At 42.5% G+C, this 25,533-nt stretch overlaps 2 pseudogenes; both read right to left on the reverse strand.

Moving 5' to 3' along the window:
* Window positions 1-2,360: 2,360 nt before the first annotated feature.
* On the reverse strand, window positions 2,361-3,458 carry LOC113839132 (annotated as a pseudogene).
* Window positions 3,459-16,168: 12,710 nt separating this feature from the next.
* On the reverse strand, window positions 16,169-19,279 carry LOC100774840 (annotated as a pseudogene).
* Window positions 19,280-25,533: the final 6,254 nt, after the last annotated feature.

Genomic DNA, 25,533 nt, shown 5'->3' on the forward strand with positions numbered 1-25,533 from the left:
CTATTCTAGCCCAGCCCTTTTTCTAAGATCCTCCAGCAATCTGGATGCATCCTCATAATGGCAATAGGGAAGCAAATACTTGGGAGTAAATGTCTTAACTGAAGCAAATAGAAATAGAGAGATGAAAACAAGAAGCACAAATCCTGGAGTATTTCCATCTCCAGCATCCAAAGATGGGTGTGGGAGTTGATGCTCCGTGTGTGATGTGGAATATTATTTGCAATGTTTGTTTATCTTTTGAAACATTTGTTTTGATGATGAAAGGGTGTGTTTCATTCCTTTATGTTGTATTTCTTTAACTTGGTGAAGCTGTGTTGCATTCTCTGACTAAAACACCTGTTTGCTTTAATAGCTTAATGGCCAATGGCCAGGAAAAAGAAATCATAGGTGGGGTGGCAGGCAAAGAGATTGATAGGAAATCTGAGAAGTAAAGATATCTAGCAGTGAGAGGAGGAGGGAGAAAATGAGGACTGCCACACAGCCAGGCACAGAATAAGGAAAAAAAGAAATAGAGAAAGGTAAAAGACCAGAGGCAAAAGGTAGATTGGATAATTAAGAAAAGCTGGCTAGAAATAAGCCAAGCTAAAGCAAGGCATTCCTAAGAAAGAATAAGCCCTTGTGTTATTTCCCTGGGAGATGGCTGTCGGGCTGCTCAAAGAGTACAAAGTACAAAAGAGTCAAAAACTTAAAACCAGCACCAGAGGCTGTTGCAATCATGACTGCTTATCTTGCTTCTCCTTTAATTGTTCCATAAGTGAGTGCAAGGAGACTGTCCTGACACTTTCATCAGGAATACAGGATACATGAGTAGCATTGTTACCTTTTATGTAGTATAGATTTCTACCTCAATTGTTCCTCATTCACATCATTGACTAAGCTATAAAGTCCCTCTGAAGATACAGAAGTGGGAAGTTCTGCAGCAGGCAGAATGCAGGATGCTGTTAATAGAGAAGGGAAGAACCTGAGGGCTTGGATAAGCATGGTGATGAAGGAGAAACGAGTGTCTTGGACACTCCAGAGAGAAGTCAATCCATCAGACTTCTCGTCCCTTTCCAATCACAGAAAAATCATGTGGTTGTCATTGTAATATACCTCTCCCCATCCTTACTGGTAACTACTCCCATACTTCTCAAGGAATGTCCAATGGGAAAGTATATAGGGCATTCTACTCCAGTGAGTCACCCTCATTTGTGCTGTTTCTCGCTCATTCTTATGCTTCAGCTGAGACAACATTTCCTTTCCATTCAGGGCCTCTACCATTTATGTAAAGTGTATTTAGTACTTTGATGTCTGTTGACTTTGTTAGACATTTCTACTACCCAAGTCATCTTAGTGAAGAGGAAACTGTGGTCCATGCCGAGCAAATATTCACTTAAGGCTACCCATGACTCCAAGCAATTTAAAGAACAATGTTCCTTTCATCTATTCTTCGCAGGCACTCCTTCCCGCCCTTTTTTAAATTAAATTAGTTGCTTTATAAAATATTGCAGATGTCATAATTGTTAACATAACAATTTGCCAAAATGTACTTAACATTGCTCAGCATGTTTTATAAAGAAAAGGAAATACCAAAACCCTCTTAAGTGTTTCAATTACAGCCTACGAACATGATTTGTTTCTCAAACAATTGAATCAGGCAAAATAGACACAATTTCCTTCCTGATCTGAAGTTCTCCACCAGTAGAAACAGCTGACAAATAACTAGATAGTCAATGAACTGGAGCATCCACCCCTTTCACTGTACTACTGGAGAGGATTTCCTTCTTCAGCTTCAAAGTTGAAGTGTTTTGGTCATTAAAATCTTAAGTAACTATTATTTTTCATCAGCAGCATCTTCACTCTGAGATAAGCAGTCTTCTTCACAACATGTTTTTAATATCCTCAGCTCAATTTTAAGACAAAGCAATTTTAATACTAGGTACATCTCACATGCTCTTGCTTGATGTAAACTGCTTTTCTTGACAAGTTTTGAAGTAGTTCAAGGAGGCATGGTTCAAGCTGTATTACTGAATAGTGCTGGTAAATACTACCCATTTTTTTGTCATGTTGCAGCCTTTGTTTCCAATTTAGTGACTGCTGCTATGGAATCAAATAGCAATAATGGCAACATTATTAGGTTTGTTTCGTTTTTCAACTATGATTTAGTAGCAACTGAGATTCCCAATTTTAACCCCTTGGCAACAAGATCCAAGTTCCCTCATTTGTTCATTTGCATCTGAGTGTCAATGGATTAACTAAACAGCACAAAAGATACTGCTTTTCTGATTGTAGCCTTGTCAGAACTGAAAGGAAAGGAAGTTATGCTACATGTTGAAGGGATTGTGGGCAACAGAAAGAAGACACCAGGAGAAGATAAAAGGTCACATGAACTCTTCATAATCTTGTACATATTCTCCATCATATCCACCATAATCAGCCAGATTGTCTTTCATGGTGGCCTTTAATCCCCCTCCAGGAACCACACCTTTCTTCTTCTTTTTGGCTCTGCTTTGCTTTTCTTGCTTCTGTTTTTCACTGCAAAACACTGTCAATGAATTGGTAATATTGGTAATATTTTTCAAGTCATAAATTTCCAATGAAATATAGACATCTCCAACTCAGGCTTCCAAAACTGGTACAATATGGTGATTTTTCATATTGTGCATTTTTATCTTTTAATAATTTTCCAAATTCTGTGAAGCCATCTATGGAGAAGGGTTCATAGCATCTATTGAATAACCTGGGTTATTAACACCAAATTTTTTTTTTGCTAATTGAAGGTCTGATTCTTCCTGTAGCTTCTTTAGCTGAAGTTTATCTGCTAATTGCTCTTCCGGTGTTAGCACTTTATGTTCTTCAGGCTCTTCTAATCTTTTTTTGCTATTTTTTTCTTTTATGAAANTCTGCTTTGCTTTTCTTGCTTCTGTTTTTCACTGCAAAACACTGTCAATGAATTGGTAATATTGGTAATATTTTTCAAGTCATAAATTTCCAATGTAATACAGACATCTCCAACTCAGGCTTCCAAAACTAGTACAATATGGTGATTTTTCATATTGTGCATTTTTATCTTTTAATAATTTTCCAAATTCTGTGAAGACACCTATGGAGATGGGTTCATGGCATCTATTGAATAACCTGGATTATTAATACCAAATTTTTTTTTTGCTCATTGAAGGTCTGATTCTTTCTGTAGCTTCTTTAGTTGAAGTTTATCTGCCAGTTGCTCTTCGGGTGTTAGCACTTTATGTTCTTCAGGCTCTTCTAATCTTTTTCGCAATTTTTTCTTTTATGAAAGTTTCACTTCTGCTTCCTCTTTATTTTGGTCATCATCATCATCATCATCCCAGTTATTCTTCACATCCTTGTCCTTGCCCTCCAAGCTGTCCCAGCTGGCTGCCCACGACCTTCAGCATCAGGTCCTCCATAGAGAACTTGTCCTTGTTCCAGGAGTCTGAGTTCCCTGCCACATCCTCCATGTCCAGTAGTGGGTACTTTTTTCACTTTTTAAATTTACATTTGAAACAAGCTTGTTTTACAGGTGAATACCAGTTTACTCTCCCTACACTCCTCCCCTGCCCCCAAAACACCTTAGCCTATCCCCTTTTTGATCCCAAGGGAGGGTGAGAGATTGCATTGGGGACTTTTAAAGTCTGTCATATCATTTGAAGCAGGCCCTAGGCCCTCCCTCATGTGTCTTGGCTAAGAGTTATCCCAGTACGTGGAATGGGATACCAAAGTCCATTCGTGTACGAGGCATAAATACTGATCTACTATAGAGGCCACATAGATCAACCAGACCTCCAAACTAGCATTCACATTTAAGGGGTCTGGAAAAGGCCTCTGCAGGTTTACCAGATATCAGTCTGTGGTCCATTGGCTCCCATTGTTTAGGTCAGCTCTTTCTCTGGGTTCTCCAGCCTGGTATTGACCCCTTTGCTCATCACTCCTCCTTCTCAGCAAATGGATTGCAGAGTTCTGCTAAGAACCTGTAAACAGGCTGGCTGGAGAGTCAAGGTCTGGATGAGAATCCCTACACAGTCCCAAAAGATACAGTGAACTCAGGGAAGCCAGAAGTTGGTGCCTGGTTTTCAACAGGCTCATAGGATCACTGGAGGCAGAGTGCTCAGGAACCCAGTCTAGGTGGTCACCAATATCCTTTCCTCGAAGCCCTGGATGTCCACATGTATATTTCCTTGTAGCTTAGTCAAGTACCAAATAAGCCTCCCCCATCAATAGGCATATTCCAGACCCAGCTTCTCATCCCAGAATTGTTCCCAGGGCTCTGTGACACAGCCATAGTGACACCCTCCTCCAAATTTGCCACAATTAAAAACCATTTGCAAAAAATAGATGTTTTCTGTTGTCCTTTATTTCCCAAGACCAAGCAGCCATGAATAGCCTGGGCTATCCTATACACATTCTGTGCCAGTAAGGGCATCACAGAGTGTCTACAATAGATGAACACTACACTGGCTCTAACAGATATCTGTGTTACTTGCAGGAGGACCAGTATTTGCAGTCACAGGTTAGAGTGTGTCAATCCAGCCCTGCTCCATGTTGAAGCCATACAGTGTATACAGCTATAAAAGTGGTTCCAGGGTCATTTGTACAGTGGGGGATGGGCTCAATACAACTAAATCCCAAGTATGACTCATGTCCCAAAGCCTTGATTCACACCAGAGACACACCTATTTCTATGGAAATATCAAGATCTACTCATTTTGTTGCTAAATGTTGGGAAGTGTCAGATTAATGGCATCCATTGTCCTCTTGGTGGGATCCATAATCATGGTGGTGGAGATGATTGGGACAATGAGAAATGCGATGCTTGTGATGGTAATGTTGGTGGTAGTCATGAAATTCTGCACTGGAGACCCCACATATTTGGGCATGGAGATGATAATGGTGATGGTGGAGGTATCCCAAGCAATCTAGGCAAAGGCGATGGAAGATTTGAGGCCTAATTTGACAGACTGTTTCTCCTTATTATATGCTCCTTTGATCTGTGGAAAAGACAGGTGGTCTATGGCTGCAGCAACAAAAAATAGCCAGGACAGTGATTGTGATCCAGCTCACAAGGTTTGTGTTCCCCAGAAGGTCTAACATCTGGAAGCCAGAGAGTGCCCCTTCACTCAGCAGATCCCTTTAGCAGCCTCTGCTCATGGCTTAGTTTCTGCAGTCTGGAACGAAGTTATGGATTATTAGAGAGGTTAGTTTGGACAGGATTATCATCCAATAGCAAGTCCAGATGGCTGTTTGAGGGAAGGCCATGCAGTAAGAGTAGGTGGAGACTGTAGATCTGTGAGACTGACTTGCTTGAGGGGAGGAACCTGCATTCAGTGAAAAGACGCCAAGATTTTATTTGTTTTTGCATCATGGCAGAGAGAGGCCCCTCTTCTTCAGTTTCTGAGAAACCACTATACAGAGATAAAGTTAGAGTTTCAACTGTAACAAATCCCAGTCTTTGTGAATTCACCTTCTAATACCCACCATAGCTAAGTGTCAGAGGCTGTCCAGTTAGTCATCGTAAGAAATGTGAACATGAGTCAGGGATGGCAGGATCCTGATCAGGGCCACAAGCACTTAACCATCTGGAGAGTTTGTTGCTCCTCCTGCCAGTTATAGGAAGTCAAATGACTGAGTGTCACCGTGGAGAAAATGGGAAGCAGAAGGAAGCCATGTGATGTTACTCATGACACCCCTTGCCTCTCAGATCAATAATCTTAATGGCTGGCAGCATCCTTGCTCTATCATCATCCCTGCCACAAACCTTGTGCCATTCCTACCTGTTTGGGTACCAAGACAGTGATCAGAATGTGCAGTCATCAACTCCCTCATTACTGATTATCAATCTCACTCTACCCATGACAGTTGAGGTTAATGGATTCGTTATGCATCCCTATTGTCTTTAAGCTGACTGGGATCTCATACACATGTAGGGGGTGTTCCCCAATGATCAACTCTGTGCCCTGAACACTCAGGCATCATTCACCTGCTTCCCTCTACCTCCTTCTCATGAATACTAAGCTCCTTGTCAATAGGAGTATTTATCTAAACCTCAGGCTGACGGACAAGCTCTGTAGTATCTCCAGTGTATACAGTCGGTGAAGGTTCTTCCTCATGACCCTTCTTTCCTTGAAAGTTTCCATGACACAGTTGACTTCTGAGGATAATTACCCTACACAAATCCCAATTGTGACTGCTTTCTCTGATAACTTAGTAAAACCTTGAGGTAGCTCAAAGTCTACACATCACCTTTAGTCAATTAGATGTCAGTGGTGTCAGGCTTTCTCACTCCAGAGGTGTCCTTTTCACTCTGGCAAAGTCACTTGAAATTTAAAGAGGATGGAGTAAAGAGTTCCTGCAGACTTCTGTGGTCTGGATCCAGCAGCCTTCTATACAGGCATATTGAAGAGAAAGCCTTCTAGGAGCCAGGGAAGTAGGGTGGATGGAGAGTAAGAGGGGTGAGTAAGAGAAAGTTAGACAGAATTTTTATCTGGGGTTTATCCAAGGAGATACACACACCCCAGAGATTGTTCTGCAATTTGCAGACCCAGAAAGTGAAGGGCATTTCTCAGGGATCCAACAATCATCCCACCCCAGCCCACTTTAGGGGAATTCTTGTCAGGGAAGGGGAAAAATATGCCAGATTCTGTCATCTACATGGATTAGTGTCTACCACATATACTCAGTAAAGCTTTAGTGGGGGTATGAAAAGCTGTCCAGGATTGAGGATTTTATCTGCTGCTGGGATAAGCAGAAACAATGGAAGATGATGTATAGTAAACTTGTGAAGTAGAGGAGCAAGGAATTCAGAGACATCCAGAAAAACACACCGCCCCCCATATATATGTGTGTGTGTGTGTGTGTGTGTGTGTGTGTGTGTGTGTGTGTCTGTGTCTGTGTGTCTGTGTGTGTCTGTGTGTCTGTGTGTCTGTGTGTCTGTGTGTCTGTGTGTCTGTGTGTGTCTGTGTGTCTGTGTGTGTGTGTGTGTGTGTGTGTAAGTGTCTGTGTGTGTGTAAGTGTGTGTGTGTGTGTGTGTATTGAGAGGTACATATTTTCCCTCTTCTTGGATTAGAGATAGGACCTGTAAATTGTCGTTTTATAAGCTGCTTTGGTGACTTAGTGGTAGCAGGCTGCATTCCAATGGGTTTCAGAAGTAATTGCTCATGTCCACAGTGAGAGTGTGTTTCCCTACTTTTAATTCTGTGACTGCTTCAATAATAATTCTGACTGGCCTGACTTGACACAAGTTTTGCTAACCTGATATTTTTGGAGGGACTAGCGATGATGATAGTGTCCCTGCATAAGAAGAACTGTCCTGTGTTACTGTTCTTGTATTTCCACCTGAAGTTCAGTGTTTCTTCTACCGTAATGAGCAGACAGCTTTTTTAGACAGGACATTTGGAATACCTGTTGAAGCACCTGCCTTTGGAAATTCTTGCTATATCACTTCAATATCATACTTTCCAGAATGCCTCAACTCAATGCATGGCTTTCTATGCACAAAGATACTTTTACACTATTGTTGCACTATAAGGACTCATATGACCCTTAGTTATGTATGCACACATTTATGTATAGGTGCACATATTCATTCCTGTGAAACTCAAGGCTGTGGGTGATTCTTGATTGCCAGCAAGAAAAGCAGCATTGTTTTCATTGATTGGTGGCACCACATAAAGTTCAAAGTAAATAAATAACTTTTGTATTCTGACCCATCCAAAATTACTTTTATCTTGACTTTTATGTTTAGACCATAATTAACAGGTATACATTTAATCAACATACCATCCAGAATTATCAACAAATTTGCCACAGAACTTAAAATTGGAAAAATACTATACAATTTGACTGTAGATGTCAGAACTCACATCCTTGCCCAAACACCTCTCAACTATATTTATAGCGGATATAATGTATAAGAGTCTGATAGATCAGTACACTAACTAAGAAAGGTCATTTCTGGAAGAGGGTAAAGGAATTTCCCAGTAGTGGTGTCCAAATAGAATGCAAGAGGCAGATCAGTGGAAGGCAGACTAGAGGTTGGCTTCTGGAACAAAAGGATGGATGTTCTTGACAACTGAGCATGTTTCTCTCAGACGATCCAGCCAGGAACCCTCCACTACTTTGATTGGACTGAAATGTAAGAATAGTGGTCAGAAGATTCCTTTCTGGGTACTCAAGTCAGTTAGAGAAAGAAGAAAAAATAGAATTGAACTGAGTCCTGCCAGGGAATGGGTCTAGACAACAAAACCACTGATACTCAAAGGGATGGGCTCTTCAATTTCTCAAAGCAACATGCTTGCAAATATGCTGAGTAAATGTTTATAGATCCTAATCCCAAGCCAAACATTCAAATCCCTCCATTCAGTGAACAATAAAGAAAAATCAATAGATAAGTGATCATATCATCACACTCAAGTCACTGGACTCCAAGGGGGAGATAATAAAAATTACCTCCCTCATGAAATATTGAACAAAGACAATCTATTCAAGATGTTTTACATATTTGTGGCTGCTGATGGTGTGTGTGTGTGTGTGTGTGTGTGTGTGTGTGTGTGTGTGTGTGTGTGTGTGTTTATGTGTATGTTTTAGGACAATTTGCAGCAGTCAATTTTTTCTTTCTACCTTGTGGGTCCTGACACACATCAAATCTTGAGATTTGGAAGTAAGCATCATTATCCAACTGATTTATTCTGCCAGGCCATGATGTTTGTTTCTCGTTTGGAACTCAATCAAGACAATTCCATATAGTACAGAAAATGAAAGCATTAAAGTCAGTAAGATAAGAAAGACATGGAAAGCAAATGTGTTCTTCTTTTTCTGTTTGCTTATTTGAGACCTCCTTTTTCTGTGTATTCCAGCCTGGCCTGGAAACCAAGACATGCTCTAAATTGACTTGAGACTGCAATCTTTCTGCACCAGCCTTACAAGTCCTAGAAGAATCAAGCCACCATGCCCCAAATTCAAATATAGTTTTGCAATTAATAATGTAATTAGAGAGCAGAGAATATAGAAAATAATCAATAAAGAAAAAGAAAATGGGGTCTTTGTGATGCCTTGGTGAGTAAAGACACTTGCCACCAAATTATTGGACCTGAGTTCAACTACCAGAACTCACATGGTAAGTGACAATTGGTCTCTTGATCTCTGAATGGTTCCTCTGTTTTCAAGATACATGTGTAAAAGGCATAAGAAGAATATTAATGTATATACAATGTAAAATTAAATAAAGTGTAATAAAACACTTAAAGAAAAATCTAATAATGTGAAGATTTTAGTAACAAAATATGTTGAGTACTGGACCAAATGTTTAAAGAGGCCAAAAAACATGGACGTTGCCACTGTGGAGCTTATAGAAATACTCCTTTAAAAGGTTGCTTGCAATTCAAGCCACTTACCTGTGAAGCATCAAAATTCTTGTTTGTCTATGTTAAGCATATAGAATAAAGTATCAAGCTGAGGCTGCACAACTTTTGCCCATGCATTAGGAAGCCAACCTAAGTTACATGGAAGGAAATCATGATCTATCCATGGCCACAGGGGATGATGGAAAGAGAGACAAAATGGAAATAAAAGCTGTGTGCAGAATCTGATCTGAACTGTAAATATCAATGGGGAACTTTGGGCAGATGGCATGGAGAGAATCAGCCAGAATGCAAAACATACATGGAAGGGGATTTGGGTTACATTATACACAAAATCCGGAGACTCATGTAACTGTGATATCACTTTCACATAAATGCAGTTAGTTAGCTTGGAATGTTTTTGTTCCAAATAGAAACATTTAGAAATCAATTCAAGGAATATTAACATATGTTAATATGTATAGACATATGTTTGTGGATGTCAGTACACATGTATGTACATACATATGTGTTTGTGTGTGAGTATGTGTGCCTACATGTGTTTGTGTGTATGTGTCGAGAAGTACATATCTTAACTCCTCTTTGATTAGACATAGGACCTGCATATGGTCATCTTATAAGCTTCTTTGTTGACTTAGTGGTAGCAGGTTGCAGTCCTCAGGGTTTCAGAAGTAACTGCTCATGTCCACTGTGAGAGTGTGTTTCCCTACTTTTAATTCTGTGACTGCTTCACTAATAATTCCGAACAGCCTGACTGGACACAAGGTATGCTAACTTAATGACTTTTGAGGAATTACAGATTCTGAAAAGCTGTCTTGTATTACTGTTATAGTATTTCCCCCTGGAGTTCAGTCTTTCTTCTGCAGTAATAAGCAGAGAGCTTTTTAGTCAGGCCATTTGGAATGACAGCAGATACACCTGTATTTGGAAGTACTTGCTATATCACTTTAATACCATGTTTTCCAGAATTCCTAAACTCATTGCATGGCTTTCTATGCACAAAGTAACTTTTACACCATTGTTGCACTCGGAGGACTCATTAGACCCTTACTCACCTATGCACACATTTATAAGTTCACATGTTCGTTCCTGTGCAACTCAAGGCTGCAGGTTGCAGCAAGAACAACCACATTGTTTTCCTTGATTCGTGGCTCCACCTAGTGGTCACAGTAAATCAATAAATTTTGTATTCCCACCCATCCAAAATTACTCTTATCCTTAGTTTTATGTTTAGACCATAATTAACAGGTATACATTTAATCAACACACCATCCATAATTATCAACGAATTTGCCACAGAACTTAAAATGGGAAAAATAATATATAATTTGACTATAGATGTCAGAACTCACATCCTTGGCCCAAGAACTTTATACTAAATTTCTAGAGGGTATAGTGCATAAGGGTCTTTTAGCTGAGTGTACTGACTGAGAAAGGACATTTCTGGGAAAGGGTGAAGGTATTTCTCAGGAGTGCTGTCCAAAAACTATGCAAGAGACAGCCAGGTGGAACAAAGACTTGAGGTGGGCTTCAGGAACAAAGGTTGGATGACCTTAACAACTGAGCATATTTCTCTCAGAAAACCCAGCCAGGAATCCTGCAAACCTTAGATTGGACTGAAATGTAGGAACAGTGGTCATCAGATCCCTAAATGGGCCTAGATTGGGCTACTAAACCACAAATCCAACCTCTAGTGACATGCTCATCTAACAATGCCACTCCCATGGGAATAAGGTCACATCTCCTATTCCCTCCCAAGCAACGCCACTCCTTAATGATGAAGCATTCAAATACATGATCCTCTAAATATATTCCCATTCAAACCATCATGCCATTTTTGTCCACCATTTTGTCTGATATAAAACCCTTATAATAATACAGAAAACAATTTGAAATATACTAGCTGACAAAGCCTTGTTTCTACCAAGCTGAAGGCTTGTAAAATGTCTCTCCACACATTTTGTTTGTTTTTTTGAGACAGGATTTCTCTGTATTGCTTTGCAGGTTGTCCTGGAACTCCCTCTGTAAACCAGGCTGGCCTTGAACTCACAAATATCCACCTGCCTCTGCATCCCAAGTGCTGGGACTAAAGGTGTGCACCACCAGCATTCTGTAGGCTCTCCACACTCTGCTCTAACCCATATATCCTGAGTTTCATCAAAGCATTTTATTTTATTTTAATTGATTTTTTTAGTTTAGTAACAATCATTTTTCATATCAATCCCTAGTCTCTCTCCCTCCAGACCTCCCATGCCCCTAACCGACCTCCTCATCTAATCCGCATGCAAACTCAAAGGACGGTGAGGCCTTCCATGGGGCATTTTTTCAAAGTCTGTCATATAATTTGTGGGAGGGGCTAGACACTGCTCATTTTATCTGAGTTGAGAGAGCATCCCTCCTTATGGAATTGTCTACCAAATTCCATTTGTACATTTTGGATAATCACTGGTTTTACTGGAACAGGAATAGCTTCTCCAGGCCTCCCAACTAGTACCTACATTCAGAGGGCTTTCACCAAAGTGTTTTAAAAGTGTTTTAATGTATATCCTTCATTCTGTTTCTATGAAACTTCACGAAACTGTTGCCTTACTGGAAAACAGAATTCGGGGAAATCTTTACCTGGGTCATATAGATCATACATGTTTGGATCTAGAATTAATGACCTCTTGTCCTCTTCATGGTGGGACTTTTGTTTTTGAAATGGCATGACCATTGACTGGACACTCCTAATCTCTGCTCTTTTTGGTTCTTCAGCTTTTTTCATTGGTATATTTCTCTCAGCCACTAGAAACTAACACAACTATCATTGTAGATACATCTCAAGTTTTTCATATATTTGAAATGTTTCATATCTACACACAAAAGACATAAAGAAAAAGGAAGAAAGATGGAAGGATAAAAGAAAGAAATCAGACAAAAATTGACAGAAAATTAGTCACCTGCTTAAAGGTGTGTAGGTAAGCATACCCTTTGGGTGTTGCCCAATATGGCAGCCACTGACTACATGGTCATTGAGGAGGCACAGCTAGACTGAGTGGAGATGCTCTGTGAGTGCTGTCTATCCTCGGTACTCTGTTGTCAGTAGTCAACATAAGTAAAACAATAATCAAATACAGATTTGACAATGTTCAATCATTGAAGATGTCTGTCTGTGTATGTATGTATGTATGTATGTATGTATGTATGTATGTATGTATTTCTTCTTTCTGCCTCTCCAGCATTTTGCCAAACCTTTTTATATCTGACTTTTATTGTGGTTCTATTTTTGCCAGCTTGATTTCTATTGAATCTAACACAAATTTACAAACTCACATGGTGGAACCTATTCTATATAGAGAAATAAATTGTTCAGGATAGACAAAGGGTGTATGGGTGGGTTGGGGGTGCCTTGGTCCTGCCTCAAAGAGATAATGTGCAGACTTAGGAAACCTGAAAAGCAGAAGCCTTCCTTTATCCAAGGAGAAGTTGGGGATGGGGAGAGGGAACTGGGATTGAATGTAAAAAGTATATTGCAAAAAAGAAACAGAGAACAATAAATAAGTACCAGTGAGGCACCTGCTGAGAATCCTGAAGGTAGAGAGAAGCCAGAAGAATTGTTTCTGCCTTATGCTTAAGGGCTCTGAAGCTTGTTCTATTACCTGTATTGAACAACTAGTATTTACTCATGGGAGAATAAGGAACTCCTAGGATATGAGTCACATAGTCCTCCCTAATGGTATAAGGAAACCCAAGAGCACTCAGTTATGAGCTTGGTTCCCAGCAGGACATCTGTATGTTTATGAAGACTACTATAAGCAGTGTTCATTAGCCCAGTTTAATTGACCATGTAGGAAGTTGTCACTGGACCTCAGAATGAAATGTCATAGCAACAGTGCACTCACAGGGACAGCACCCATAAGAAATGACATTTCTTTCTCTTTGGATCTAAGTGGAAGGAATTTTGGCAACTGGAGAGTACAAGCAGGTAGCCTTCAGACATGGGTTTATATTCCTCAAGTTTTTGGAACATATCAGACCTTAGGATGACATGGCTAAACAACAGGTAAAGGTGTGAGCAGGGAGACATGCAGGATGGATGCCAGCAGGCATAAATATCCTGAATTTCTTCCCAGAACACACGTGAAAAACCTGGGAACTCACATCATGGCAAGGGCAGCAAGAAGAGAGATGCAGATCTAAATGTATAACCATGGGACTTGTGAGGTTTTCTGATTTGTTTGATATACAAAATGGAGGAGGAGCTGAGTATCAGGAATTTTTGCCTGCATGGACTTACCATGAGCTGTATTACAAAAGCTAGGAAAACGATCAGGGAAAAAACTAATGATATACAATAAAAATTATTGTAGATAACAGCCGAATACATGCTTGTCTGACCTTGTCTTAGTCACTAGAAAGTCAGATGCCGGCCTCGTGGCAAGACCAATCAGAAATTAGCTGGTGGTGCTATGCTTTATGGCTCTCGGTGTGCTTTTTGGACAAGTGCACAGCAATGACGTACAGAGCATAGCAACCACACTGGGAGGGCCTATGGGCCATAATAACCAGCTGACCAATCCACACAAGGTAAGCCCTCCAAGCCCAGAGGCACACCAATCTTGAGCCTGTGTGTACCCCTAGACACTCCCCTTATGCTGCCCTATAATATCTCTATGCAGAATCTTCAAGCTGTCTTTTCTAGCCATCCGCCAAGGTGGGTGGATGAAAGACCCGAGCTAAAATGGGGTTATCTCGTTAAAACAACAATAAAGCCTCATGCAGTTTGCATCAAAAAATAATGTAGAATAGCAACAATGTAACAATATGCTTCTTTTGAAAAGACTAATCAAACTGCCGATATTCAGGAAAATTGACTCAAGTTACTAGAACAACAAAAGAGATGAGACCTATCACTTCCAACTTTCCAAAACAATAAAGATCATAAAGGAATAATGTAACATCTATAGACCTGAAAAAGATGAATGGCTACATTTGCAGCAATGTGTGAGAGCCTAGAGGATAACAAAAAGTCATATACGAAACAAAGAAAGAGACAAAACTTATATTGTTTATAAGGTGTTCCCCTAGAGGATGTGTGTATAATGGTGGCTATCAGAAGCTTGCAAATGTTATCTGGAAGGAAGATATAAGGTAGCTAAAAGGAATATATTTGAAAAGTGCAAAGTGACTAGATTTAATTTATTATGGAGAAAATGTAGGGCTAGAGACATGGTTCCATGGTTCAAAGCACTGTTTTCTACAACACGAGACCCAGATTCAATTCCCAGCATTCACATGGAGGTTCACCTCTGTTTGTAATTCAGGTCTTGGTGCATCCAATGCTGTCTTCTGGCTTCCAAAGTAGCAGGCATGCACACAGTGCTCAGAGTATTTGAAGGCGAAACACTCATACACATAGAATAAACTAGTTAAAAAAGACATGCGTAAAAAGAATGACAATGAAGAGTCATTACCACAAATATGTGAAGGAAGGTAATTACTAATTACCTTAATTTAAGATCATACAATTTGTATCTATAAATTGTATGTATTTCATAACATCACATTATATAAGTTTAAAATACTATGTAACTTTTCAATTAAATAAGTTAAGAAGTGTGCCAAAAATATTTAGACAGCTTAAAACAAATGGACAAAATTCTATAAAGAGCTACAAACCAGAATGTTCTAACTTAGACCTCAGAACTCACGTGTGTAATATCAGCTGCATTTGGAGGCAGGATTCTAAGTTAAAGCCTGCCTGATCTACTGAGTAAATTTAAACATATTTTGTGCAAGGCAGTTAGAACCTGCATCAAAAGAAAAAGTCTACAATGGCTAGGCATGTAGATCAGTAGTAGAATGCTTTCCTAATATAGATGAGCCTTCAGTTTTAGTCTTTACTCCAAGAAAGAAAATGGGAGAACATCTGTTGAAATGGCTTAATGGGTAAAATCACTTGACAAATAAAATGTTTGTCACAGATTCCTCACCCCATTTGGCCCCTAGGAATGCCTCCCTCAGGCCCTAGTATTGGTGGTGTGTAGGGAGAGAAGAAATTAAATTTCCTACCATGCCCAGTAACTAACAGACAGGGGGTGTGATGAAAACATGGGAGGGGACTCTCTCTCAATGGGCTGAATGTTCCTGGTGATTATTAGAGTGTTCTAAGAACTGAATCCATCCATGGACTACCAGGAAGACATTAGCTTTCCCTTGCCCTTTCAGTTGAGAACGTGGGGCTAAGGGATGAAGAACAAAAAGTCTAACACTAAAAAAAGACACCAGCCCCATCTTGGCATATTTCTCATGCAGAAGATTGCATCCAATGTTAACTAATGCTAGAAGTGTCAATCTGTATACATTTAAATGTTTTTGCATATCATAAAAATAAAGCTTAACATACATATATTTTACACTAGTGACAGAACAGTGATGAACTTCAGTCAATCCCTCCTTCACATTGAACCAAACTGAAATCTGAGTGCTCTTAACACTGCCACCTGGACTATGGATTATGGATTATGTGTACAAGGAAAACAAAATCCCTGAGAAGCCATTCAACATTTTTTTTCTTTTCTTCAAGTAGCTCTCTCCTCGGAGGATCACAGTTCTGAGTTTTAGGTTGTTAAACATTTGCTCCATGTTGGCTTCCATCTTCCCAACCCCCTTCAACCCCTCCCAAGGTCGACTCTAGTCGGCTGGTGCGGTGGACTCCAAAGGCGCTTGGGAGCATGGCAGGAGCACCAGGGGCAAGAGATGTCCTAGTCAGTTCCCATGCTCTGTTTACTCCATGGAACTTGCACAGCCAGGAATGTCACTGGTTTCCGTGCTTTTCACCAAGGTTCTTCTTGGAACAGGGGCTGATCACAGTTGGTGTAGGAGGGTAAATCAAGGCCACATTTACTCCCTCGCTGCCATTTTGGGACAGATGATCTCTGCCACCCCTTCTGGCTTGGGCTGACTCAGCTGTTTCCCTGGGAAAGCATGTAGATTCGGGGACCGTCTCTTAAGGCACTTAGAACAGAGGATGTGCACAGTGTAGTGCAGTCCAGGCCACTCCTGAAGTAGCACATTCAGTTCCTCTACCAAAGGGGTGATGGCTTGACATGTGGTTCATGTATTTGGTAATGATGCATTGCTGGCAATGGACAGGGTGTCTGACTGCAGGACGCCCTTTGTGGGTCAGTAACTCACCAACAGAGGAAATTTCCCTCTGTATGCAAAGATCTGAAATTTCCCATCTGACCTGTGCACCACGTGGCTGTTGATCTGGGCACTGTAGCGTGCAAACAATCCAGGTGGAAAGGTAAAGGGAAAACCATATTCGATCTGCAACTGTTTGGACACAAAAGACTGCCCAGCTAGGTTGGTCCCATTGATCCAGTCCTCTGCGTGGGGCACCTCATTCTGCGCGTAGCATGGGGACTTGTTCCCAGCTGTGGAGCCATTCAAAGGCTTGTCTTTAGAAGTATCAGACAGTGACAGAGTCCCATCTTCTCCAACAGCTCCAGTAGGAGCTGCAAGTCCTGCTGGCCCTGGACATGAAGCTTAGGCAGCAACCGAATGACTTGGGCTGGCAGGAGCCCACGAAGCAGAAAGCCTTCCACTTAATGATGAAGCTGGGTGGCCCAGAGTGGATCCTGACCTGGGGTGGGCACTGTTATAGTGGGGAAGACTTCCCCCTCTCTTGCCCTCTCCACTGCTCCCCAGGAGCAGTTTATGCAGCAGCAAAGAAGCATCTCTCTGGAAAAAGACATTGAGGATGTCAATGAGGTGGGCGAGATTGTGGAAAACATGCTCCTTGAGGGCAGCACTATCCTCAAAATAGAGAAGCTTGCCACTAGCTCTCTTGCAGTTAGGAAAGGGCACTCTGCAGGCAGTCCTCCTTCAGACCTGCCTGCAGACCAAGGCGGGCATAGTCCCACGAGCTTAGCCACAGTCTTTGTGCCTGTGGTGGCTGGAAGTGCAGTTCCTCTAGCACCTGCCAGGGTCAAGGCAGGACTCTGTGTAGATTGGGGAAAATTTCTCGGTGCTCAGCTACAGAGAGCAGCTTGTTGTGAAGGCATTGCAATAGGTGGGGGTCCCTGCAGCTAACAGGCAACACAGGTGAGAGGATCTGCATCCGGTGGTTAAGCAGGTATTGGAAATGGGCCTTGTGTCTCTGAAGGTCCTTGTATGAAACACCGTAGTAGGCTGCATGGGAGCTGGCAAAGCACAGCTAGAAATCCTAAGCCAGGGCCTCATTAACCACCTTGGATAGATGGCTTAGGTCCTCTGCATCGTGCTTCTCCTCTAGGGCGATCCAGCAGTGAATGTCCAGACATTTCTCCTCAAGCTCCTGCTCCCCACACAGGTCCATGTGCATACCACAGTATGAGGCACTCGGGCCCCCACACGATGCAAGAAGTTGCCCACAGTAGTGGGAAAGCAGCGAGGTTCATAGGTGGCTAAGCTGACCACCAGCACATACAGGGCTCCTAGGGAGATGAAGAAGGGCTGTGTCGCTTCATAGATTTCATGACCAGGTAAGTCATACACAGTGAACCACAGGCCCCGGGAAGCATCAGCAGTCCAGCTGGTCACTTCGATGCCCTTGCTCCCAAAGGGAGGAAAAAGTAGGTGGCTCTTTTTGTCCCCTCCTCCTTGGTCTCCGTCCAGTTTGTCCTCAGTGAGGCAGTGTCAGAGCAGGGTCTTTCCGGCAGCCTTGTGGCTCACCAGGAGCAACTTGAGGCAGGGCTGCACAGCTGGCTGCGAATGAGACAATTCCTTCTGGTAGGCTGCGATGTAGGGGATCCCCTCCATGCAGACTTTGTAAGTAGGCTGAATCAGTGGGTTGTCCTTGATTTTCCACAAGGCCACCTGGGAGAGGTGGCCAAAGATTTCTGGCAGAACAGCGATCTTGTTGCCCTGAAGCACAAGCTCCTCCAGGCGAATCAGTTCCACAATGGAGACGGCAAGTAGCAGATGCGTTTATTGTCCAGCCACAGGGTGAGAACCCTGCCTAGTCCAGTGATTAGAGATGCCACTGAGGTCAACTGGTTGCGAATAATGTAGAGCTCCTCCAGAGAAGCCAGGGGCAGCAACACTTCAGGAAACTCCTTAAAGAGGTTGGACAAAAGGTTGAGCATTTTGAGTCTTTGTGGTCAGCTGAACTCAGGGGGCAGAGTCTGCAGGCTTGTTGTTGTCTATCATGAGGCTCTCCAAACTGGCCAGCTCACAGAAGCTGCTGGGCAGGTTGCTAAGCTCAGCCCCACTCAGCCAGAGAATCTTGAGGGCACGCAAGTCACTGATATCCTCAGGGAGGCCTCGCAGCCGATTGCTGGATGCGTCCAGCTCCTCCAGGCCAGGCAGCTGCAGCAGCTGCCTGGGAAAGATGATGAATTTTTTTGTGGTCCACATCGAGCCTGTTCAGGTGGTAGAGGCAGGAGAAGGAATCTGGCAGATGCGCTAGCCCGTTGAAGCTGACATCCAGCTCCTCCACGTTGGCGAGAGCACCCAGCTGGACAGGCAGAGCTGGCAGCTGGTTGTGGCTCAAGTTTAGCTTGTGCAGCTTCCTTAGGGCTCTCACCACCTGGGCACCCAGGACTGTCAACCGTTTGTGGCTCCTATCCAGCTCCATAAGGTGATGGCCTAGCTCCGCCACCACAGGGGGCAGCTGGACAAAGCAGTTCCTGCTCAAGACCAAGACACGAATGCTGCCCAGCTCCGACCCCAGACCTTCAGGTACATACTCCAGGCCGTTGTTCCCCAGGTTCGGCACCTCAATGTCCCTGATGTTGGCCGGCAGCACCAGCTGGGGGGTGTTGGGTGACTCGAGTGGGTCACCTCCAGCCCCCGGGCAGCTGAGGGTGAGCTGGCGAAGGTTTTTCTGCAGCTTCCTGGAACACAGGGCGGTCCCGCCCCAGTCTCACCGTCTTCAGATTGTCACTGTCCTTGCCAGCCATGGCAGGGCCCCGCGCCAACAACCCTCCCGCCAGCACCGGGGCCCACAGCTGCATGGCGCCCTGCACTGCAGCTGGCTCCTGGGCACTCTCGCTCCCCCTGCTCCTGGGCCACCACTCCTGAGCACCCCGCCGCGGCCGTGGATCCCAGCGCAGCCAGCAGCCAGGCGCCCAGAGCTGGGGGGCGGCGGCGATGCGGGCAGCTCTGGGGGGGCTCCAGGCAAGCAGCGCGGAGCTGTGCTGCGGCCTTGCAACGCATCTCGCTTTCTCCTTGCTCCTGGACCAGGAGCACCATAGGCATCAGGGTCGCAGCCCGCCGCGCTATGGAGGATGCTCCTCCTCTTCCAGCTCCATCTGCCTCTCGCTGCCTGGGGAGCCAATTCCTGCCCCTCTACCCTCGCAGCAGGGCCGCAGCGTGGCCTCCACTAGCTGCAGGGGGAGGACAGCTGCTGGCTGCTGTGGGCACAAGGCTGGGCGCATGAACAGTGGCATCTCCTTGTCTCCATTTCTCTGTGGCTCAGGCAGGAGCGCAAGCGCCACCTCCCAGGCGCTGGGAGGGCACGATCGGAAAGCATAGTTTTCTTTTTTTATGTATTTGAAACAAGATTCTTTTACATGTCAATCACAGTTCCCACTCCCTCACCTCCTACCCTGTTCCCTCGCCCCCATCTCAACCACTTTCTGCCCCCCCCCAGGGTGGGTGAAGGCTTCCATGGGGATCTCCAAATTCTGTCATGTCATTTGGAGCAGGGCCTAGACCCTCCCCTGTGTGCCTAGGCAGAGAGTATCCCTCGGGAATATTTTACTAATAATGAACCTGTGTTGAAAGGGTTGACAGATTATTAACACACCTCTACTGTATAAATTGGGATTTAGTCTTATTGTCATGCAGTCTTATTGTCATGTTTGGGATGTACAGGATGCTCTATCAACAACACCGCTGTATCACAAGGGAGGTTCCCCTTCATTTCTCCCTCTGAACTATTACAGACCATAACTGCACAGATGCGATTACTATCTCCATAATTTTTCTCACCTTCTCTCTAAATGTCGCTAGGTTGAGAGAGTGTTGCTTTATGTGGAATGGTCTATGGGAGTCCATTCATAGGCTAGGGATAAATACTATTCCACTACTACAGGCCCCATAGATTTTCCAGGCCTTAACTCATGTTAGGGGGGCCTGGAACAGACCTATGTTGGTTTCCCAGCTTTCAGTCTGTGGTTCATGAGCTCCCCCTTGTTCAGGTCAGCTGTTTCTGTGAGTTTCTCCAGGTTGGTCAGGACTCATTTGCTCATCATTCCTCCCTATCAGATATTAGATTTCAGGAGTTTGACTCAGTGTTCAGCTGTAAGTGTCTGCTTCTGCTTTCATCAGCTACAGGATGAAGACTCTAGGATGGCATATAAGGTAGTCATCAATCTCATTATCAGAGAAGGTCATTTAAGGTAACCTCTCCACTATTGATTAGATTGTCAGTTGGTATCATCCTTGTAGATCTCTGGAAATCTCCCTAGTGCCAGATATCTCCTCTAACCTAAAACTGGCCGTTCTGTTATGGTATCTCTCATTCTGCTCTCCTCTATTCTTATCCTGATACAAGTTTCCTGGTCCTCCATTTCTTTCTCTCCCATCCACTTCTCCCCCTCTCATTCTCCCAGCACCCTCTCCCCTACCCACATTCCCCCAATTAGCTCAGGAGGTCCTGTCCCCTTCCCCTTTTCTGTGGGACCATGCATTCTTCTCTTAGAGTACTCCTTGTTTCCTAGCTTCTCTGGTGGTGAGGACTGTAGACTAGTAACCCTTTGTCCCATGTCTAAAATCCATATGAGAGAGAGTACAGACCATGTTTTTCTTTTTGTGACTGGATCACTTCACTCAGGATGGTTTCTTTATGCTTCATCCTTTGCCAGCAAATTTCAAGATTCCATTGCTTTTTTTCTGCTTAGTAGTACACCATTGTGTAAATGTACCACATTTTATGTATCCTTTCTTCAGTTGAGGGGCATCTAGATTGCTTCCAGGTTCTGGCTATTGCAAACAACACTGCTATGAACATAGATAAACAGATATCCTTGTTGTATGAATGTGAATTATTTGGGTATATGCCCAAGAGAGGAAATTCTTGATCTTAAGGTAGACTGATTTACATTTTCCTGAAAAACCACCATACTGATTTCTAGAGTGGTTGTACAAGTTTGCACTCCCACCAGCAATGTTAGAGTGTTCCCTTTTCTCCACATCCTCTCCAGCATAGAATATCATTGGTGGCTGGTGTAAGATGGTATCTCAGAGTTGTTTCTGGTTGCATTTCCCTGAAAGATTTTGAACACATTCTTAAGTGCTCATTTTAGATTCCTCTCTTAGGGGGTGTATATTGAGATCATATATATGCTCAAGCCGTGAACAGTATCCCCGACTTCTTCCCATTGCCAGCGCTTAATATGTACAATGTCCAGCTCCTTCTACAGCAGTATGTCTGCCTGCATTCTACCATGTTACACCATGACGACACTTGATAAAACCTCTGCAAATTTGAGCCAGCCCAATAACATGTTTTTCCTTTAAATGATTAGCAATGGGCTGATTTTGTTGGGCCATTCCAGCCCCCACAGAGTGCAGAGAGTGCAGAAGTGAGCTGAATCAGCTCCTCACTTGGGCCCAACTTCCGCCTGCCCTCCGTGGCAAATCCCACCCGGGATCTGCAGGCTGACTGAATCAGTTCCTGAGGACCCTGGGATCCTGTCTCTGCTGAGATCGATGGCCCATTCCAGCTGCCACAGTGTGCAGAGAGTGCAGAGGGGAGCTGATTCGGCCCCTAACTTGGGCCCAACTTCCGCCTGCTCACCCTGGCAAACCCTGCCCAGGGATCTTCCACTGGACAACTCGACCACTGAGAAACAAACAACCCAGAGTCTGGTGACAACTCTGTGCCAGTGCTGCTCTCACCCACCTGAAGAGCAAGTGCTTCAGACCTGCCTGCACCCAACTTGAAACCCATCAGAGTATCAAAGTCAATTGCACACACCTGAAGAGAACACCCATACACACCAGGAAAGGAAGTGACACCAACTGTACCCACTGGAACAAGAAATGGGAAGACGACAATAGAAGAACACATCGAACAACAGGAAAACCAATATGTCACGACCAGAGTCTAGGGACTCTACACCAGCAAGACATGAACATCCCAACACAGAAGAAGCAGAAGAGAGCAACCTTAAACACAACTCCATGGAGATGCTAGAGAACCTAAAAGAGGAAATCAAAAAAATCCTTCAGAGAAATGGAAGAAAAGACAAACCAAAAGATGCCCCCACAGAGGGGAAACACAAGGAAAGCCAAAAAGCCAAGAAAATACAATTAAACAGCTGAAGGAAACAGTTTAGGACCTGAAAATTGAATTCGAGACAATAAAGAAAACACAAAATGAGGGAATGCTGGAAGTGGAAAAGCTTAATAAACATTCAGAAAACACAGGAGCAAGTATAACCAATAGAATACAAGAGATGGAAGACAGCATCTCAGTCACTGAAGACTGAGAGGAAATAAACTTGTCAAACAAAGAAAATCTGAAGTCTAACAAATCCATAACATAAAATATTCAGGAAATTTGGGACACCGTGAGAAGACCAAACCTAAGGATAATAGGAATAGAAGAAGGAGAAGAAACCCAACTCAAAGGTGCAGAAAACATATTCAACAAAATCATAGAAGAAAACTTTCCCAACCTAAAGAAAGACATGCCAATGAAAGTACAAGAAGCCTACAGAATGCCAAATAGAGTGGGCCACAAAAGAAAGTCCCCTTGTCACATAATAATTAAAACACCAAACGTACAGAATAAAGAAAAAAATATTAAGATCAGCAAGAGAAAAGGCCAAGTAACATATAAAGGCAAACCTATCAGAATTACACTAGACTTCTTCATGGAAACTCTGAAAGCTAGAAGGACCTGGATATTCTACCAACTCTGAGAGAACATGGATGCCAGCCCAGACTACTATACTCAGCAAAGCTTTCAATCACAATAAATGGAGAAAATGAGATATTCCACGGCAAAACCAAATTTAAACAATATGTAACCACTAATCCAGCCCAACAGAAAGTATTGGAAGAAAAACTCGAACCTAAGGAAATTAACTACACTCGCATAAACATAGGCAATAGATAATCCCACTCTACAAAAACACAAAATAAAAGGCAGGGTAAATCCACATACAATACCAGTACCACCAACAAACCAACAACAAACAAGAATAAACATTCAATGGAACTTAATTTCCTTCAGTATTAATGGTCTTAACTCACCTATAAAAAGCCACCGGCTAACAGATTGGATACAAAGTCAGAATCCATCCTTCTGCTGCATACAAGAAACACACCTCGAATTCAAATACAGACATTACCTCAGAGTAAAGGGTTGGGATAAGATACTCCAATCAAATGTACCCAAGAAACGAGCTGGAGTAGCTATCCTTGTATCAAACAAGATAAACTTCAAACTAAAATCAATCAAAATAGACGAAGAAGGACATTTCATATTCTTCACAGGAAAAATCCATCAGGAAGGAGTCTCAATTCTAAACATCTATGCTCCAAATACAAAGGCACCAACAATCGTAAAAAGAAACATTATTAAAACTCAAATCACAAATAAGGCCTCACACAGTTATAATGGGAGAATTCAACACCCCACTCTGACCACTGGACAGGAACACCAGACAGAAACTTAACAAAGAGTCAAAGGAACTAACAGAAGTTATGTCACAATTAGGCCTAACAGATATCTATAGAATATTCCATCCAAACACAAAACAATATAACTTCTTCTCAGCATCACATGGAACCTTCTCAAAAATCTACCACATTCTCAGCAACATGGCAAACTTCAACAGGTACAAAAAGATTGGAATAATATCCTGTGTCTTGTCAGAACACCATGCTTTAAATATAGAAATCAAAAACAAATCAAAGTGCAAAAAACCTACCAACTCATGGAAATTGAACAACACGCATTTGCAACAATCCTGGGTCAAGGAAGAAATAAAGAAAGAAATTAAAGTCTTCCTAGAATTCAATGAAAATGTTGACACAACATAACCAAACTTATGGGGCTCTTTGAAAGCAGTACTAAGAGGAAAGTTCATAGCTCTAAGTGCTCACATGAAGAAACTAGAGAATAGTCACACCAGAGATCTGACATCACAGTTGAAATCTCTAGAAAAAATGGAAGCAAATTCACCCCGGAGCAGCAGATGCCAGGAAATAATCAAACTGAGGGCAGAAATCAATAAATTCGAAACAAAGAAAGCAATTCAAAAAATCAATATAACAAAGAGTTGGTTCTTTGAGAAAATCAACAAAATAGACAAACCGTTATCCAAATTAACCAAAAGGCAGAGAGAGATCATGCAAATTAACAAAATCAGAAATGAAAACTGGGACATAACCATGGACACTGAAGAGATCCAGAGAATCTTATGGTCATACTTTGAAAACCTGTACTCTACAAAATTGGAAAATTTTAAAGGAAATTGACAATTTTCTGGACAGTTATCACTTACCAAAATTGAATCAAGAACAGATAAGCAGCTTAAACAGGCCTATACCCTCCAAGGAAATAGAAGCAGTCATCAAAAGTCTCCCAAGCAAAAAAAGCCAGGGGCCAGATGGATTCACTGCAGAATTCTACCAGAAATTCAAAGAAATTCTAATACCAATACTCCTCAAATTGTTTCACAAAATAGAAGCAGAAGGGACATTGCCAAACTCTTTTTACGAGTCTCCAATAAACGATACCCAAGCCACACGACTAAGAAAGAGAACTACAGACCAATATCCCTCATGAACATTGATGCAAAAATTCTCAATAAAATCCTAGCAAATCGAATAGAAGATCATATCAGAGAAATCATCCACCATGATCAAGTAGACTTCATCCCAAGGATGCAAGGATGGTTTAACATACGTAAATTCATCAATGTAATCCACCATATAAACAGACTGAAAAAAAACCCACATGATCATCTCACTAGATGCCGAAAAAGCCTTTGACAAAAGCCAACACTCCTTCATGATAAAGGTCTTGGAGAAATCAGGGATAACAGGAACATAACTCAACATAATATAAGCAATATACAGCAAGCCACAGCCAACATAAAATTAAATGGAGAGAAACTCGATGTAATTCCTCTAAAATAGGGGACAAGACAAGGTTGTTCACTCTCTCCATACCTCTTCAATATTGTCCTTGACA

This window comes from Cricetulus griseus, unplaced genomic scaffold, assembly GCF_003668045.3.
Source record: "Cricetulus griseus strain 17A/GY unplaced genomic scaffold, alternate assembly CriGri-PICRH-1.0 unplaced_scaffold_9, whole genome shotgun sequence".
Taxonomy (NCBI): domain Eukaryota; kingdom Metazoa; phylum Chordata; class Mammalia; order Rodentia; family Cricetidae; genus Cricetulus; species Cricetulus griseus.